Source organism: Castor canadensis, chromosome 11 (assembly GCF_047511655.1).
Source record: "Castor canadensis chromosome 11, mCasCan1.hap1v2, whole genome shotgun sequence".
NCBI classification, from domain to species: Eukaryota; Metazoa; Chordata; class Mammalia; order Rodentia; family Castoridae; genus Castor; species Castor canadensis.
The window spans coordinates 87223658-87239907 of NC_133396.1; the positions used below are offsets into that span (position 1 = coordinate 87223658).

The 16250-nt window shown below is 44.3% G+C and overlaps 1 protein-coding gene across 2 annotated transcripts in view; it reads left to right on the forward strand.

Moving 5' to 3' along the window:
- The first annotated feature begins 925 nt into the window (after positions 1-925).
- The window catches only part of Tnr (tenascin R), a 400720-nt gene continuing 385395 nt past the window's right edge, over positions 926-16250 (forward strand). For both annotated transcript variants that reach the window (XM_074047403.1, XM_074047404.1), the window contains exon 1: positions 926-1386. The gene's annotated coding sequence lies outside the window, so the exon portion shown is untranslated. The remainder of the gene's footprint in view (positions 1387-16250) is intronic.

A 16250-nucleotide genomic window follows, 5' to 3' on the forward strand; every position in this document is an offset into this window, starting at 1 on the left:
TTTAGGTAAGATTAGCTTTAAATTTCCTGCCACCTCAAGATTCTATATCTCTGTATCACGCCAATCCCTCAGCATTCCTATTCAGTAGGGAGGGGCAGCATTAGCCACATTTTACAAACAGTGGAAGTAAGCCATGGAGAAGCAAAATGTACAGTAAACCAGTGTCAGTCTGAAAACTAGGACTCAAATTTGTAGATGTAAGTGCCAGGACACTTTCCGGGAGCCTGTGAGACTGTGCATTTAAAAGCGACTGTTAGCTATCACTTATGAGCCTGTGAGCAGTGACCCCTAAGCCCCTGTCTGCCGAGGTTCTCCACAGATGCCCAATGAGGTCACTTCTGTCTCTGAGATGATCTTAGGTTATGTCTTTCTGAATATTTTTTCTACTAGCTTTTTAAAAAGTCATATTTTGGAGTTGAGTGAGGTGTTCTTCATTTCCTACATGTCCTGCTTCCTTCATTCCCTCCTGTCCCTGAGTTGTGCTGTATACACAGTCCCCTCAACTGACTGTGAACCTCACTCTTTGAAAGATTTCTTCTGCTGAGCCAGGACCTTAAACCCCCTGAGAACTTGACCTTATTCCAAAGCGTACTATAACTGGGGGCAGTCATAGTCCTCCCTATTCCATTCTACTCTTTTATTTCTGCAATGGTGAGCAAAGGATCTGTATAAACTTCTTCTCTCTCCCTCTGTCCCTTTCTGAGTTGTTCAAAGTGAAAGTTGTGTCCTCTTCAGGACCCTGGCTGTATAGGGGCAGCCTTCAAGAGTTCATGGGTGTAGGAAGATTCCTGTGCAAGATTCCTTGTATCCAGATTGTTCAAGGATGGTTTTCTTTTTTGTCCACTAGGGGGCTGCTTGTAGAGGGATGGGAAAAACAGAGGCTTAAAAAAATATGCTGCTGAAATTTCAGCAAGAGGGGAAAAGAGAGCGCGTGAGAGAGAGAGAGAGAGAGAGAGAGAGAGAGAGAGAGAGAGACAGCAAAGCAGTCCCAGGCTTCCTCATCTCGTTCACGTCAGAGGCAGGAACCGACTGTGCTAAGGCTGTTGGCTCAACACACAGAGATAGAGACAGAAGCAGATACAGATACAGAGAGAGAGAGAGAAGAAAGGTCCTTCCTGACCCAAGGAATTACCACTAGTGGAGTAAAGCCACCTGACTTTTTGATCTTATTTTCGTAACCTCTTCCTTCTTCTACTCGCAGCCCTGCCAGCTTGGGTTTCATTTCTTTCGTGGAGCCTCCTCTCTTCTTCTCAGAAAAGGAGGAAGGGAAGAGAAGGGAGAGAGGTGGGCGCTCTAGGTGAGTGCATCAGCTGGCTCCAGCCCGAACAGACAAGAATTATCTTCCCAGGAAGCTCCAGGCATACAGGCTGCCCATCCCCAGTTTGGGTAAGTCCAGAGCAGTCTGCTCCTTCATTTCCTTGTTAGGGTGATTTCAGCACCAAGGAGAGCAGTGTGATGCATTTTGGGTCCTGTGTGTCTGTGTGTTCCTGCAAGGCGTTTAGCACTAAGGTTACATCTATCTTTCTGCTGTCAGTACAGCTGGGATCTGCGTAGGGGAAAAAGAATGATATAAAACTATGTCTACCAAATTAGGGGGGATGTGGACCCTGGCCTTGCCGGTGTGCATGAGTGTCTATGTGAGTGCACTGTTGCATAAGACAGGTGAGGTCTGAGCTAAATTGCCAGTGGTTTCTGTGAGACTCTGTGTTAGGCTGTCCTTTTTGTATGTAGATAAGAGGGAGGGCTTGGAGGATTAGCTGTGCAGCTTCTTTAACTCTTTCCTGACAAGCCCTCCCAGGTGAGAAAGTGTTGCAAAGGAAACTGGGGGGGTTGGGAGTGGAAGTGGAGTTAAAAGTTATGCTCCTTAGAGGGAGCTTGGAAGAAGTGATTTTGTAAATGTCAGTTTCCCCAGGATTCTCTGGGTTCTTGCTGTGGTGAGAGCCCAACCTGACCTTTTATTTTCTCTCCTGGCATGAATTCATGGCAAGTAGGCATGAATGAAGTAGGCAGCCACCGCAACAGGTTAGCCTTAGACTGGGGCAGTTTGGAGGGTTAAGGTCTCTCTGTTTTCATGCTGGTAGGAAAGTGCCCATGTCTTGAGCCTGGCTGGGTGATGTGGATTACGGTTCATTTGCAAAGAGGCAGGAGGTACTCTCTACTTTTCTATCATCTTTGGTTTTGTGTGGTTAGAAAGAGGACAAAAGTCTGTTCTGCCCTATTTTGGGGGGCACTTGGCAGGGAAAAACAGCTTAGAGGAAAAGTTTGTCTCCATTTGTCTAGAGAGGCAGAAATGAACTTGGACTAGCCCCTGACTCAGGAAGACTTGAAAAGGAACTCTATCCTCCTCCAGCACTTACAGGCTCCACAAATGGGAGCTAGTCCTTACTTTGTACTTTGCTCCATACTTTTATAAGGTCCTGCTCTATCTCTCCTGCCTCTTGCCTCCCTGAGTATGTCAGCCTGTTGCCTGAATCTGCCTTGCTTTCCCTCTTAGAGACACTATCTCCCTGGCCCCAGCACCCTTCAGTTTGCTAAACCTACTTGTGTGAGGCTATTCAACAAGTGGTGTTGGGAATTTTTTTCAACCATCCAAGTCGCCATGGAGCCAGCATCCCAAAGGGAAAACGTGGCTTCTTGTAAGATCAAGTCTTGATTTGGCTTGTAACTCTTCTTTTGCCAGCACTAGGGTTTGAGCTCAGGGCCTCATGCTTGCAAGGAATGCGCTCTGCCTGTAACTCTTAAAGCGGTTTTTGGGTTTTTTTCCAAGTATGTTGAGGCAGGAGAGGGATGGGCAGTGGGGTTGTTCATGCTTCCCAACCCTGAAAGAACCTGAGTGTAATGACTCTTCCTTTTGTTTTTAATTCAGCACCCTGGGTTCCTCCCCCAAGACAAAGAAAATACTCTCTTGCCTCCCACTAAGGACCTTTCTGGGTGACAGACATGGTTCTGAGAGAAATGGCACCACTTTTCTTTTTTATTATGCTTGGCATTGGATCCACAAACTTCAGTATCTCCTTAGAATGGCAGGTGGTAGGATGTGGTCAGAGGAAGAGAGTGATGTCAGAGGTTGTGATGATAGGGGAAAAAAGGGTTGAAATAAGCAAGTGCAGAGAATCAGAAAGCAACACTGACTCATTCACATTTCAACTCTCTTCCTGTCCTTGAAATCCCCCAGTTTAAACAAATGAGTGGAAGGATTTCTGCACAACATGTCCCTGAAGGTTTAAAAAAAATCATGTCCTTGCAGTTGACCCTGTCCAAAACCACAATTTATTACCTAAGTCACCATACTTAATGGTCATTATCTCATTAATGCCCTTAAATTTTCTCTGAAGTAAGTGCTCAGTGACATTATTGGGCCCATGTTTTAAAAGGAGAGATATACACGTTTAAAGTGTTAGGCCAGAGAGTAGCAAAAGCAGAACTAGAACTTCTCATCTACGAATACCTCATACCTGTAAAATGCAGAAACACTCATGTGTGGGAGAGCAGGGATGGATTGTCCGCTAGCTGACAGATACTTGCGAGGAAAGTCTTTTTGTGAGCTCAATGCGGAGCCATAGCCTCTCCCTGGTGAAGAATGGGAATCAGTTAGGAGTCTCAACATGCAGTTGGCCTTTAGTTCTCATCCAAGAAGACCAGAAGCCAGGTAAAGAGCTCTCTATGTTTACTGCGAAGACAAAACCCTGGCTGGTGGCCTCCAAGATGAATTGATGTCATATATCTGATGGCCATGCCCCAGAAGTTCCAGTTAGAGGCCCTCCTCCCAGAGCACATTGCTATTGGTGTCTTGGTTTAGGGTATTTGATGACTTTCCTCTTCTATGAGCCACTTTGATGGGGCCATCTATTGATTCCTCTGTGATTTAGACTGTGGGGAGGATGAGTAGGGAGCAGGAGGAGAAGGCTGGACTTCTACCACCTAGAAGAGGAGTAGGAAGCTGGTTGCAGACTCACCTGACATACAAAGCCTTCACTCTCTTCACAGCCCCAGCCCTCATACATAGCCAGGATTCTGTGGAAAAAGCCATTGTTTTCTCATATTTATTCCTACTTTACTTACCAGAGAAGATTCTACTGGACTGCCTCTGAGAAATGGTTGGGAAAGGTGGAGAGAAGGAGAAAGTCAGTATCCTGTTCTATTCTCCATGGCCATTGATTTGCCATCTTTTACCTGGAATAGGATACTGTAACCTTTTTTTAAAAAAATTAAGTGTAATTTGCATATAATAAAATTCATGGATCTTAAATATTAAGTATTTAGTTAGTAATTCTTGATCATCGTGTTCATTCATTTATTCCCTACCCCAAATAAGATATGTGAAAGTTCCCTCATTCTCCTTTCCAATCAATCTTTCCCTCTCCCAACCCCATCAATTTCTGACTGATACCTCCATAGCTCTCACAGCCCCATTGTGCAGTAGAAACATTGCTTCGTGTATTAAGTCATAGATGTGTCATGTGTCATGTGGACCTAGAAAGGTAAGAGACCATCTCAGAGTTCCAAGGCTATCATTACTGGGTGGGTAGCAGAAAAAGCTGTTTGTCGTCATGGTTTTGGAAAGTCAAGTTGTCATTTAAATGGTGGGAAGAGAAATCAGCAATTAAGTCCAGACAGAAGCTGTGAAGTCCTTTACTATGATCTGACCTGAGTTCGTTTGATGGTATAGTTCACAGTTGTGATGTGAAAATTTCTATTAAATATGTGGAATTTACTAATTAGGTGATTGATCATGAGTTATCCCATCTGGGATCCAGGAGAGTGAGCTAAGGAAAGAGTACCCATGTGGGTTTAGTAGAGAAAGACAGGAGAGAGTTTACTGTGATAGCACCTACTCCATGAAATTCAGCTCCATACACAAAGGTGCTTAAGGAGGGTATTCTTTCTCCTTATTCAAGAATGACTTCAGAATCAGAAATCTCTCCCTAAGATTCATGCACCTTCATAGCTACATCCTGGAATGCTCCATTTAATCTGCTTCTATCCCTGGTCTGTGTGTTTGGGTAGGGAATGCTGTTTCCTATTTTATCATTAATAACTAGTGGCGCTATCAAAACAAAAGGTTTTGATGACTTTGTTGAGTATGTTGACATTTTTCTGTGTGTTTGTGTGTGTGTGTTACACTGACATTTTTCCTGTCCAGTTCTCTTCCATTCTAATGGATAGAGATGGGCATTTTGTGGATCCTCAACTTCTTGCCAGAGTTTCTGGAAAATCATCATACTTAGTAGACCTCTGAATGTGTCCAGGTAAATTATAGACCGATTTACATGTTCAGTAAGTACCATGTCCTCTGCCTCTTTCTACTTGGGGTACTTTCTTATAGTACTATCTCTCAGAATTTTGCTGCTTTCTGGATTCACTTTCCTCAGAGAATGTACCAAGTCAGCCCATCTATGGATGGGAAGGCTCCTATGTCATTTCTCCCAGCAGGATCCCACAAAGTAGACTATAAGTTGCTAAGCAGCGGGCTGTGGCTAGCTAGAAGATGACCACAGTGCAGATTCCCTAACATCTAGGGAGAAGATAGTACGGCAATATAAAAGCTGAATGATGTCCACAAAGACAGTTGCAGTGGATGACTTGGCAGAAGTGCAGAGATACACCTTTGCCTCATCTTGATTTTGTGCTATGCTAATAAAGATGAGATTCTCCACCTAACAGGATTTTCATCTTCTTAAGAAGCAAGTGAGTTGGGGAAGGAAGATTGGAATAGAGTTGTTTAAAAGTTATTTACAACCAGATATAAAATTCACTACAGCTTTACCTTGGAACATGACTTTGGGCCAGAACTGCTTGATACATTTTGAACACAGAAAGTAATGAGCATATCATTTGCAAAGAAAATTCAACAGCCTTGTTCTCTTCTCTTTCCCTCCTTTTTCATTTGCCATTGTAGCCATTTTTAAGTATATAATTCAGTGGCATTATGTACATTCACATAGTTTTACAACCATCACCACCACACCTATTCAGAACATTTTGTCTTCCCAAATTAAAACACTGTGACCATTAGATAATAACTCCCCATTTCTTTCTTCTTCCAGCCCTGGCAACCATCAGTCTCTGTGAATCTGATCTGGGTACCTTACACAAGCAGAGTCATTTTATTTCTAACTCTTTTTTACGTAGCATAATATTTTCAAGGTGATTCTATGTTGTAGCATGTATCAGAATTTCCTTCCTTTTTAGGGCTGAATTATACTCCACTGCATATATAAACTACATTTTGTTTATCTATTTATCTGTTGATGGATACTTGAGTTGTTTCTTCTTCCTGTTTTTAAATTCTGGTCAGTTGACTCTGCTTTACTCTCCAAACATAAGGGAAGGGAGATGGACTGACTTGAGTTAAAACTGTTCCTTTTCCCTATGAAGCCCAAGCTGGCTTCCTGGAGACAAATTGGAGAGGTCACTCAGGACTAGGGCACATGAATGAACTGGGTCTGTCTTCTACACTCAGGCCCTCATTGTCAGTTTGCACAAAGATGTGAACTAAATTCTCCTCCTCACTGAAGTGGCCCAGTCTTATGCAAAAGAGTTGCCAGCAGACAGGGAGAGGCTCAGCTCTCACTCTTGGTGGGTCCTTGTCTGGGTTATGTAGTACAAGAAGAGACTCTATAATGAAGGGAGGGCTCCTGGGTCAGGGATAAATGAGCCAATAGACTCATTATAGTTTCCTGAAGGATTCAAGCCCCAATCTCTTAGGGACCCTTTTCCTTAGAGAAGGACAATGCCCAGCTCACTCGACTTGGCTTCTTTACTAACATCTCATGCACTGGCTATAGATGACTCAATAAAAGGTCATTATCCAGACCCAGGAGGAAGTCACAATGCTTTTAATCTAGATGTGTCCTCATCAAGCTGCATAGCACAAGGGAGACAAAAGAGCAGTCCGGAACATTGATTCCAGGACAGTATCAACAGCCAGGATAGCTAATATTTGATTGCAATGTCTCTGGGCTGGAATTTGGCCTTTGATCCCAATCCACATAATAATCCACATTACTGGACACTGTCATCTTGGATCTTACTGTTGCCTACTGATAACACTAGGCAACATTTACTGCGTGCTAACTATAAGTGTTAGCTGAGTTCTTGGCATAGAGAATGCCCTTAATAAATATTTGCTGGGTTATTACTATTAATAAACACTTTAAATATTTCCCATTATTTAGTGGCTAAACATTATGACAGATACTATTATCTCCACTTTACAGATAAGGAAATAGAGGCAGAGTGGTGCCAGTTAACTTGTTCAACCTTTTACAGCTAAGAAGTGATAAAACAAAATCTCAAAGCCAGGATCAAACCCCTGTGCCTTAAGTGCTTTCTTAGGTGCTTTTATCATCCATTTAGCAACTAATGATGGTGCCCTTAGGGGTCACCTGAAACATCTTGAGAGGAATTTTGCATCTTGCAATACTGCTTATCTTTCTATGTGAAAACATCCTGCCTCTCTATCGAAATTTCTGTTGAAAGCCCAGCACAGGGCCTGGTGCATAATAGGGCCCAGCGAAAACTTTTGGATTCACCGTGGGCTCTGCTCAACTCAAGAATAAGGTTTCCACACTTGTTCCCTTTTTAGTAACAATAGCAGCTGTGATTTTGAGGAGTGTTCACAAAATGTGTCAGGCTCTAGACTAGGCCTTGCAACGAAGTTTCTCGCTTGATTCTCACAATAGGGGGTTAAAGCAGCTCTTTTTTTTTTTTTCGTTTATTCATATGTACATACAATGTTTGGGCCATTTCTCTCTCCTATCCCTGGCCTCCTCCGTCTCCTCCCTGCCCCCTCCCTTTCCCTCCCCCCCCACCCCCTCGCTTCCAGGCAGAAACTGTTCTGCTCTTATCTCCAATTTTGTTGAAGAGAGAGTATGAACAATAGGAAAGACAAAGTGTTTTTGCTAGTTGAAATAAGGATAGTTATACAGGGAAATTCCTAGCATTGCTTCCATGTACATATGTGTTACATTCTAAGTTGATTCTTCTCGAATTGACCTTTTCTCTAGCTCCTGATCCCCTTCTCCTATTGACCTCTGTTGCTTTAAAGTTTCTGCATTAGCTCCTCTGCAGTGAGGACCTCAAATACCCAAATGTTTTTTGGGTTTCTTACCTATCCCCATACCTTCTGTGTGTGCTCTCATCTTATCATGTGACCAAAGTCCAATCACATTGTTGTATTTGCTCTAGATCTGAAGTCCACATATGAGGGAGAATATACAATTTTTGGTCTTCTGAGCCTGGCCAACCTTGCTCAGAATGATGTTCTCCAGTTCCAGCCATTTACCTGCAAATGATAAAATTTCATTTTTCTTCATGGCTGAGTAGAATTCCATTGTGTATAAATACCACATTTTCTTAATCCATTCGTCAGTAGTGGAGCATCTTGGCTGTTTCCGTAACTTGGCTATTGTGAATAGTGCCGCAATAAACATGGGTGTGCAGGTGCCTCTGGAGTAACCTGTGTCGCATTCCTTTGGGTACATCCCTAGGAGTGGGATTGCTGGATCATATGGTAGATCTATGTTTAGATTTTTCAGAAGCCTCCAAATTGTTTTCCAGAGTGGTTGCACCAGCTTGCATTCCCACCAGCAGTGTACGAGGGTTCCTTTTTCCCCACATCTTTGCCAACACATGTTGTTGGTGGTGGGTTTTTTTTTGTTTTTTTATTATTATTCATATGTGCATACAAGGCTTGGGTCATTTCTCCCCCCTGTCCCCACCCCCTCCCTCTCTCCCCCACCCCCTCAATACCCAGCAGAAACTATTTTGCCCTTATTTCTAATTTTGATGTAGAGAGAGTATAAGCAATAATAGAAAGGAACAAGGGTTTTTGCTAGTTGAGATAAGGATTAGCTATACAGGGAGTTGACTCACATTAATTTCCTGTGCGTGTGTGTTACCTTCTAGGTTAATTCTTTTTGATCTAACCTTTTCTCTAGTTCCTGGTTCCCTTTTCCTATTGGCCTCAGTTGCTTTTAGGGTATCTGCTTTAGTTTCTCTGCGTTAAGGGCAACAAATGCTAGCTAATTTTTTTAGGTGTCTTACCTATCCTCACCCCTTACTTGTGTGCTCTCGCTTTTATCATGTGTTCAAAGTGTTGGTGGTGTTTTTGATGATGGCTACTCTAACAGGGGTGAGGTGGAATCTTAGTGTGGTTTTGATTTGCATTTCCTTTATGGCCAGAGATGGTGAGCATTTTTTCATGTGTTTTTTTTTGCCATTTGAATTTCTTCTTTTGAGAAAGTTCTGTTTAGTTCAGTTGCCCATTTCTTTATTGGTTCATTAATTTTGGGAGAGTTTAGTTTTTTGAGTTCCCTGTACATCAGGAAACTCAAAAGGTCATCAGTCCTTTGTCTGATGTATAGCTGGCAAATATTTTCTCCCACTCTGTGGGTTAAAGCAGTTCTTAGATGTTTTGGAGGTTGCTTTGTGAGGGCCACCATGCTGATATTGTACTTCTTTTATTTAATTCTCACAGCAACCCTGAAGGCAGGTTAACAAGGAAAACCTCCAGCCAAATGAGGAAGGGAGACCTTGTCAGGTCCAAAGTTGAATTGAAACAACCCCTTCTCCCTATAAAGATCATAGAAAGAGAAGACATGGATGGAGAACACAGGTATCTGAAAGGTTCTGAGAAGTTAACTAGCTTGCCCAAGGCCACACAGCTTGAACCAAAGCCCAAACTCATCCCTAATCTCTGGTTTGGGTCTTCACCATATCCTCTCATACCCTGAATTACATGTTTACAGACCCACAGGACAAAAACAGCAAGAAGTAAGACAAGGGTATGGGTGGGGGATTAGGGGTGCTGGTTGTTACCAGGAAAGTTGGCTTTAAATTCCTGCTTTAGGGCATGGGCATGGCTCAAATGGTTCTCAGTACCACTAAATTAATAAATAAATTCTGCTCTACCAGATACTGACCCTGTGACCTTGGGCAATTCCTCATCAGAAGCCTCTCCTATCTTCCCCACCTTGCAAAAGCCTATAGAGATTATCATGTCATCTTTAAGGAGTTCTTAAGAGAATTAAATAGGGCACAAGTACAAAGTGCATAGAGCAGTGCCTAGCATGGAACATGCCCCTATGAGCAATGGTGCCACTTGCTATTTCATATGGTCTAGGGACTGGGTACAGCCCTGGGTACTTGGCATTTTAACAAGCTAACAATTATCTGGGCTGACCTGGATTTTATATTCCCCGCAAGTGCTAATGGGTTGGGCTGGCCCTTGTTTTACATCACCTTGATTTTAGGAGCATGTGTTGGGCTATTTTTTTCTTCTGCTCTTTTAGTACCAAGAGCCTGGCAGGCTGATATTTAAAAATATCTGAAAGCTGTCTCTTGCCAATTAATTACCTAGAAATTGTACCAGACTGAAATTAATTTGAGCCTTAAGGAGACACTGGGGTCTGAGCCCCATTTCACACTCAGCTGGAGACAGAATCTTTGGATTTCTTTCCTCCTACTTTCCCCTTCCTTCAGGTTCTTCTGCCATTCTGAGTTTTATTTATGAAACATTCTCCTTTCCTTTATAATTATGTTTTCCATAAGAAGAACATCTAGCAGCCACCTCCTAGCTGGGCTAGAGTAATTGTTTGAATCTTTTGACGGTGTGCAATTTCAAAGCCTTGAGTTTATATAGATTGCCTTGAATTTATCTCCGCAAGTGCATCGGGAGAGAAGCTGCTGCTTGCCTCGTGGAGTAATGTAAACCCCGTAGTCTCAGAGCGCGGGCGTTTGTGTGGATGCGCTGTTTATCTAAACGGATTTCTGTAAAACATACACCTTAATAAGCCAGGGTTTGCAAGCCTGTGTAAGTGCCTCCTGATGTCCCCTGTGAGCTTGTCAATGCCAAGGTCAGCAGCAGTGACCAGACCAAGGGACAGGTGTGGGGAGGAAATCAGCTGACAGCCCCGTGCATGCCCCTTTCATGTCCTCATGACAGCTGGCCAGCTGTGAGCAGGGCAGGGGCACAAACCCTGCAGGCCCTGCCCTGAGAGGTGAGGGGGGCCAGCTGGGAAGGAGGGGACAGGGCCCTGAATAGCAAATGAGAACCTTGCAAATGGCTTTGTTGAAAAGGGCAGAGGCCAGAGCTGTCTGTAAAGGGGCCATCAATTCAATGTGACCCAGGCTGTGCCACAGAGACATGGAACTTTTAAATCCAGCCATAAAGCCTCCTGTTCAACGCTGTATATATTTATAGAGAAATAAATGAAGTTTAATGCTGGCAAAACTCACTATAAAAGCAAAAGACTTCATCTGTATCTACTTCAGGTGCAGATCAGTAAGGGGCTTCCTCCCTGTCTGCAACCAGGTGCAGCTGCAGCTCTAGGGAGGCAGAGGTCCTCTGAGCACCTTCAGGTAGGGTGCCCTGGAACCATGCACTTGCTTTATCTCCAAGGGTTGTTCAAAAGCAGCAAGAAAAAGGAAAGAAAGGCAATAGCACTGCCAATATCCAGTGGCATCAAGCAGTCAGGGGCTGGCTTTGAATAAAAACAATTTGAAGAAGGTTGCCTTTTCATCTGCATAGGAAGCTGCCAGTTTCTGCTCTTAGCTCCAGATGAGATGCAACTGCAAGACTTCTCTGACCAGCCCCCATGCTCTCTGGCCTTGCATCCCCTGCTGTCCATGCAGCAAAAACACTGTGAAACCCAACCCAGCAGGAGTTTGCATCCTGGCTCTGCCACCTGCTAACTGAGTGGCCTTGGGGAAATCACTTGACTTCTCTGAGCTTCACTTTCCTCTCATGTGGAATGTGGGAAATTGTTCCTACCTCTCAGAATTGTTGTATTGTGTATGTGTTAAGTGAGATGCTGTTTTCTACATAAACACTTAGTAGCATGTAGCCGGTCTCAGTCAACAGAGATCTTATTTGGTGGGAATGTCTAGGCAAAAGAGGTGTATTTTGAGGGTGGAGGTCAGGGTACCAGTTGTTTTGACATATTTTCTCCCTATAGACCAGGAACGCCCCATGAAGCCTGAAGTTGGCTGCAGAAGCATGTGCCTCCACCAGGCAGGCAGTGGCTTGAGCCCTGCTGTCTTCTCAGTGCTGCCAGCTCTCCAAAGTGCTGTGAAGGCTTTTGGGCCTGAATGCCAGGGCAGCAACTCCGGGGAAGTTTGACTGACCAAATTAGAGAGCTTTTGTCTGCATGGAAGCTCTTTAGAAAGAGGAAAGGATGCAACAACCCCCATATGCCATTTCCCTGGGAATGTGTCTTCCTGCAATTAGGGGCACCCTTTTGAACTTGACCCTTGAGAAGGCAGCAGATCATGCCCAGAGCATGGGTTTCCTCCTAGGTCATCCTCCATCCAAGGGAAGGCCAGGTAGAGCATTCTGCAAGAGAGGAAAGGGTGCTATTGATCCCCACCCTGATAGGAGCTGAGCAGAGGGTGGGGAGGAGACCTCTATCAGTCAATCTCTTATTAAAAATGGTCTGAGGCACAGTGCCTGAGTTATTAAAATGCAAAGTAAGACTGTGCCATCCCCTCCTCCTTATCCCCGCCCTGTTTTTCATTTGTATTTTATCAGCTTAATGTAGTAAGAACGAAAGGCTCAGGCAGCTCTCCTCAGGGATAGAGAGGAGAAGGAAATAAACCCCTGGAGAGAGCCACTGAGGCTTTCCTCCCAGCAGATTCAGGGCCCACAGCAGTGTCCTTCTTTGTGGCTGGAGGTGCAGGAGACAGTGAGTAGGTGATCTCTCTCGGTATGCACACCCTCGAATTGTTTTCAAGACTTTGGGGTGGAGTCCTGTAGGTCTTTGGCAACTACATTTGACAGAGTGGCTAGGGGAACCCACCTGACACCCCCAACTCTGCATGGGGAGCCTGGGAAGGAGACTCAGCTCCTGCTCCTTGAAACATGTTGCCCTTTTCTTTCTAAGTTCTTAAGGTCAAATATTGCTAAAGGGATTATTCACCAGTGGCAAAAGTTGTAAGAAAGCGAAAAGAGCTTTTTGATTTCTGAAGTTATGCACATCAGCCTGGAGACAGACTCAACAGTTAGCCAGAAGCCCTGCCAGTACCAAAGTAGGATCCCTGGGGAGTGGTACCCAAGTTCTGCTTTTTTTGATGGTACTAGGAATTGAATCCAGGGCCGTGAACTTGCTTTATTTGTTTTTGAGATAATGTCTTGCTAACTTTGCCTAGACTGGTGTCAAACTCATGATCCTCCTGCCTCTGCCTCTTCTCCCAAGTAGGAGGGATCATAGGCATATGCTACCATGCCCAGCTCCTGCTGTTTTTTTTTTCTATTGGCAGTACTGAGAGGGTAGGGGCTGAACTCAGAGCCTCCTGCTGGGTAAGCAAGCACTCTACCACTTGAGCCATGCTCCCAGTCCTTTTTTGCTTTAGTTATTTTTTCAGATAGGGTCTCACTTTTTGCTTGGGTCCAGGCTTGGACTGCAATCCTCCTATCTCTACCTTCTACATATCTAGGGACAGGCCTTCACCCACCACACTCAGCCCAAGTTTGATGTTTAGGATCTCCTGGGTTCAGCTGTATTCAAAAATATCTCCCTGCTGACTGCTCAATGACCTAATAATTGCTAATGCCCAAATGATCAAACTATTGTCAGGAAGTTATCTAGGTACTTCACGCATAGACACTAACTGAGTCTAGCACCTTTTAAGCGAGGTGCTATTATTATATCCATTTTACTAGTGGAAAAACTAAAGCAGAGTTCACAAATTTTCCTGAAGGCATACACAAATGGCAAAGGTAGGATTTGAACCTAGGCACGCAGCTCTTATTGGCTACAGTATCTCTGAGCATCACTCAGGAACCCTCCAGCTTCCCTGTTGCTAGAAGGAAATACAGGAAGCTGGAGAATCATAGATCTCAAAAGCTTGGTTTGAATCACAGAGGGCAGCTAGAGAGGAAGACCCCAGCAGTGGCTCTCTCTGGGGCTCACTGCTGTTACTTCTATCCCTCCTCCCCCTTTGGGTGATTCACTCTGTTTTTCACAAAGCCTTACCTAACTCCTTCAAGATGAGAAAAGAATCTGGGATGAAGGCATTTTCCTTCATCCAGTCTCACAGGTAGTGTCAATTCTCATCTAGCCACAAAAGCCTCATTCAACTTGTGGTTTATCCACTTTGGGGATTATCTGGGCCACAGTTGTAACTAGCCATTGAATTGTGGACTTCTTTTGACTCTGATCTGCCACCATGCAAAATGAAATTCCTGTAATGGATTCTCAAATGATTGGTCCGGCTGGGCAACAAGAGAAACAGCAAATGCTACCATCTCAATTTGTTCCTATTGAGTCTCTTGTTTGGCTATGAGGACATCAACTGAGCACCAGTGGCAGCCAGGACCACCAGAAGATTAAAGAGAAGGCAGGTAGCAGTGGCTGGGGGCAAAGCTCAGCTCAATAGCAGTTTAGGCACATCCCTGCTATTCAGAGATTGAGATGGTGGCAAAGTGTCAGCAGAAGAAGTGGGGGGGTGGGGCTGTTCTGTGCTTCTGAGAGCAACCTACAATGTGCCAGACACAGTGGCAACTGAGCCAAGATACAGACTCATACCAGAGTAGACGTGCTGGGGCAGGGTAGGCTGAGAACCCAGGCAAGTGTACAGGCTGAGGTTTAGTTCTTGCATTGGGTGCCGAGTTGGGACACTTGGGAGAGGCTTGTCACAGCCCTGAGTGAGGTGATTCAGGGTTAAGAATTCATACTAGGTGTGGAACAGCTACATGCAGGAAGATGCAGTGAGGGACAAAGATCATGAGTTCTGGATACAGTGAACTTGAGCATGGATCCTGGCCCTGACTTGCTGTGCCTTCTTGAAAGTCACTTAACCTCTCTGAGCCTTTATTTCCCAGTTTCTAACAGGAGGATTATGATACTTAGGAATTTTGTGACACTTGAATAAGGCAACATATTTATGCTCCTAGCATTTAAAAGGTGCTCCATAAGTGTTGATGCCGTTCCTCCACCAGAAATAATAATTTGAATTTTCATTGTCCCTCTTACTTTTCATAGTCCTACTAAAATATTCATATCTGATCTGTATGCTCACTTCAAAAGATAAGAAAATATTATTAAATATTCCCATTTTGCAGCTGGTCTTGTCAAATATATCACTGGTAATAAGTGAGAGAACTAGTATCACAACCCCACAAGCTTGCACCTTTCATTTAATGGTGTATAGCCCCTTTTGTGGTGCTGACATCAGGCTGGTCATCAGAAATCACAAAGGTCAAGAAAAGATGGGCACCAGTGGCTCACGCCTATAATCCTAGCTACTTGAGAGGATGAGATTGAAAGGACTGTGGTTCAAGGCCAGCCAGGGCAAATCGTTCAGACCCCATCTCCAAAAATAACCACAGCAAAATGGACTAGAGGTGTGGCTCAGGCAGTAGAGCACCTGCTTTGCAGGCATCAAGCCCTAAATTCAAGCCCCAGTCCCACAAATGCTCCTCCCCTAAAAAAAAAACCCAAAGATCAAGAAGACCTACTTGGCTTCCACAGGCACTGCAATATCTCTGCAGACCCTGGCCAGGGCCTGGGGTATCTTGGGAGGCTTTGACACCAGCCTTTCAAGTCTGGTTATTTCTACAGTGTGTTCTGAGCCAGCTACTTCAGTAGATTAGCTCTGAACCTCAGGTACCAAAGCGAAATCTCTTACAGGCCTTGGCCTTGGCTTTCCTGCATCCCCCAACCAAACATCTGGTAGCCTGAGTCACTCATCATAACCACCTCACAGGAGCCAGCTTCCCTTCATCCCACTCCCAGCAAAAGAGAACCAGGCTGAGCCCAGCAGGTCAGCAGCCTAAGTGTCTCCCCACCTAGAAGCCCAATCCAACAGTTTCACCTGAAACAGCAATCCTTGCACCCTTCCTCTTTATTTTTGTTTATCACATTTGTCACAAGCCAACATAGCATATATTTATGTGATCCCTTCCTTCTTGTGTTTCCTTCCAACAGAATGTAAGCTGTAAGAGCAAGGACTTTGTCTTACTCACAGTTACATTCCCAGCCTGGACTACTGTTGGTGTCCAATAAATACAGGTTGAGTGAATGAAGAAATGGGTCTTGATTCAGGATCTTTTTTTCAATAAGCTGTTTCTAAAGACCCTAAGCTGGCTGGATGTGGAGTTGAGCGAGACACGCCTCTCAGTCTGGTTGAGGTAGAGAGAAAGTTACACATACAGGTAACTATCTCACGGCATGAAGATATCTCACAGCTAACATCTGGGAACCAGCTGTGGGAGTGGGGTAAGTGACTGTGTGTTAAGGGTTCCTTCC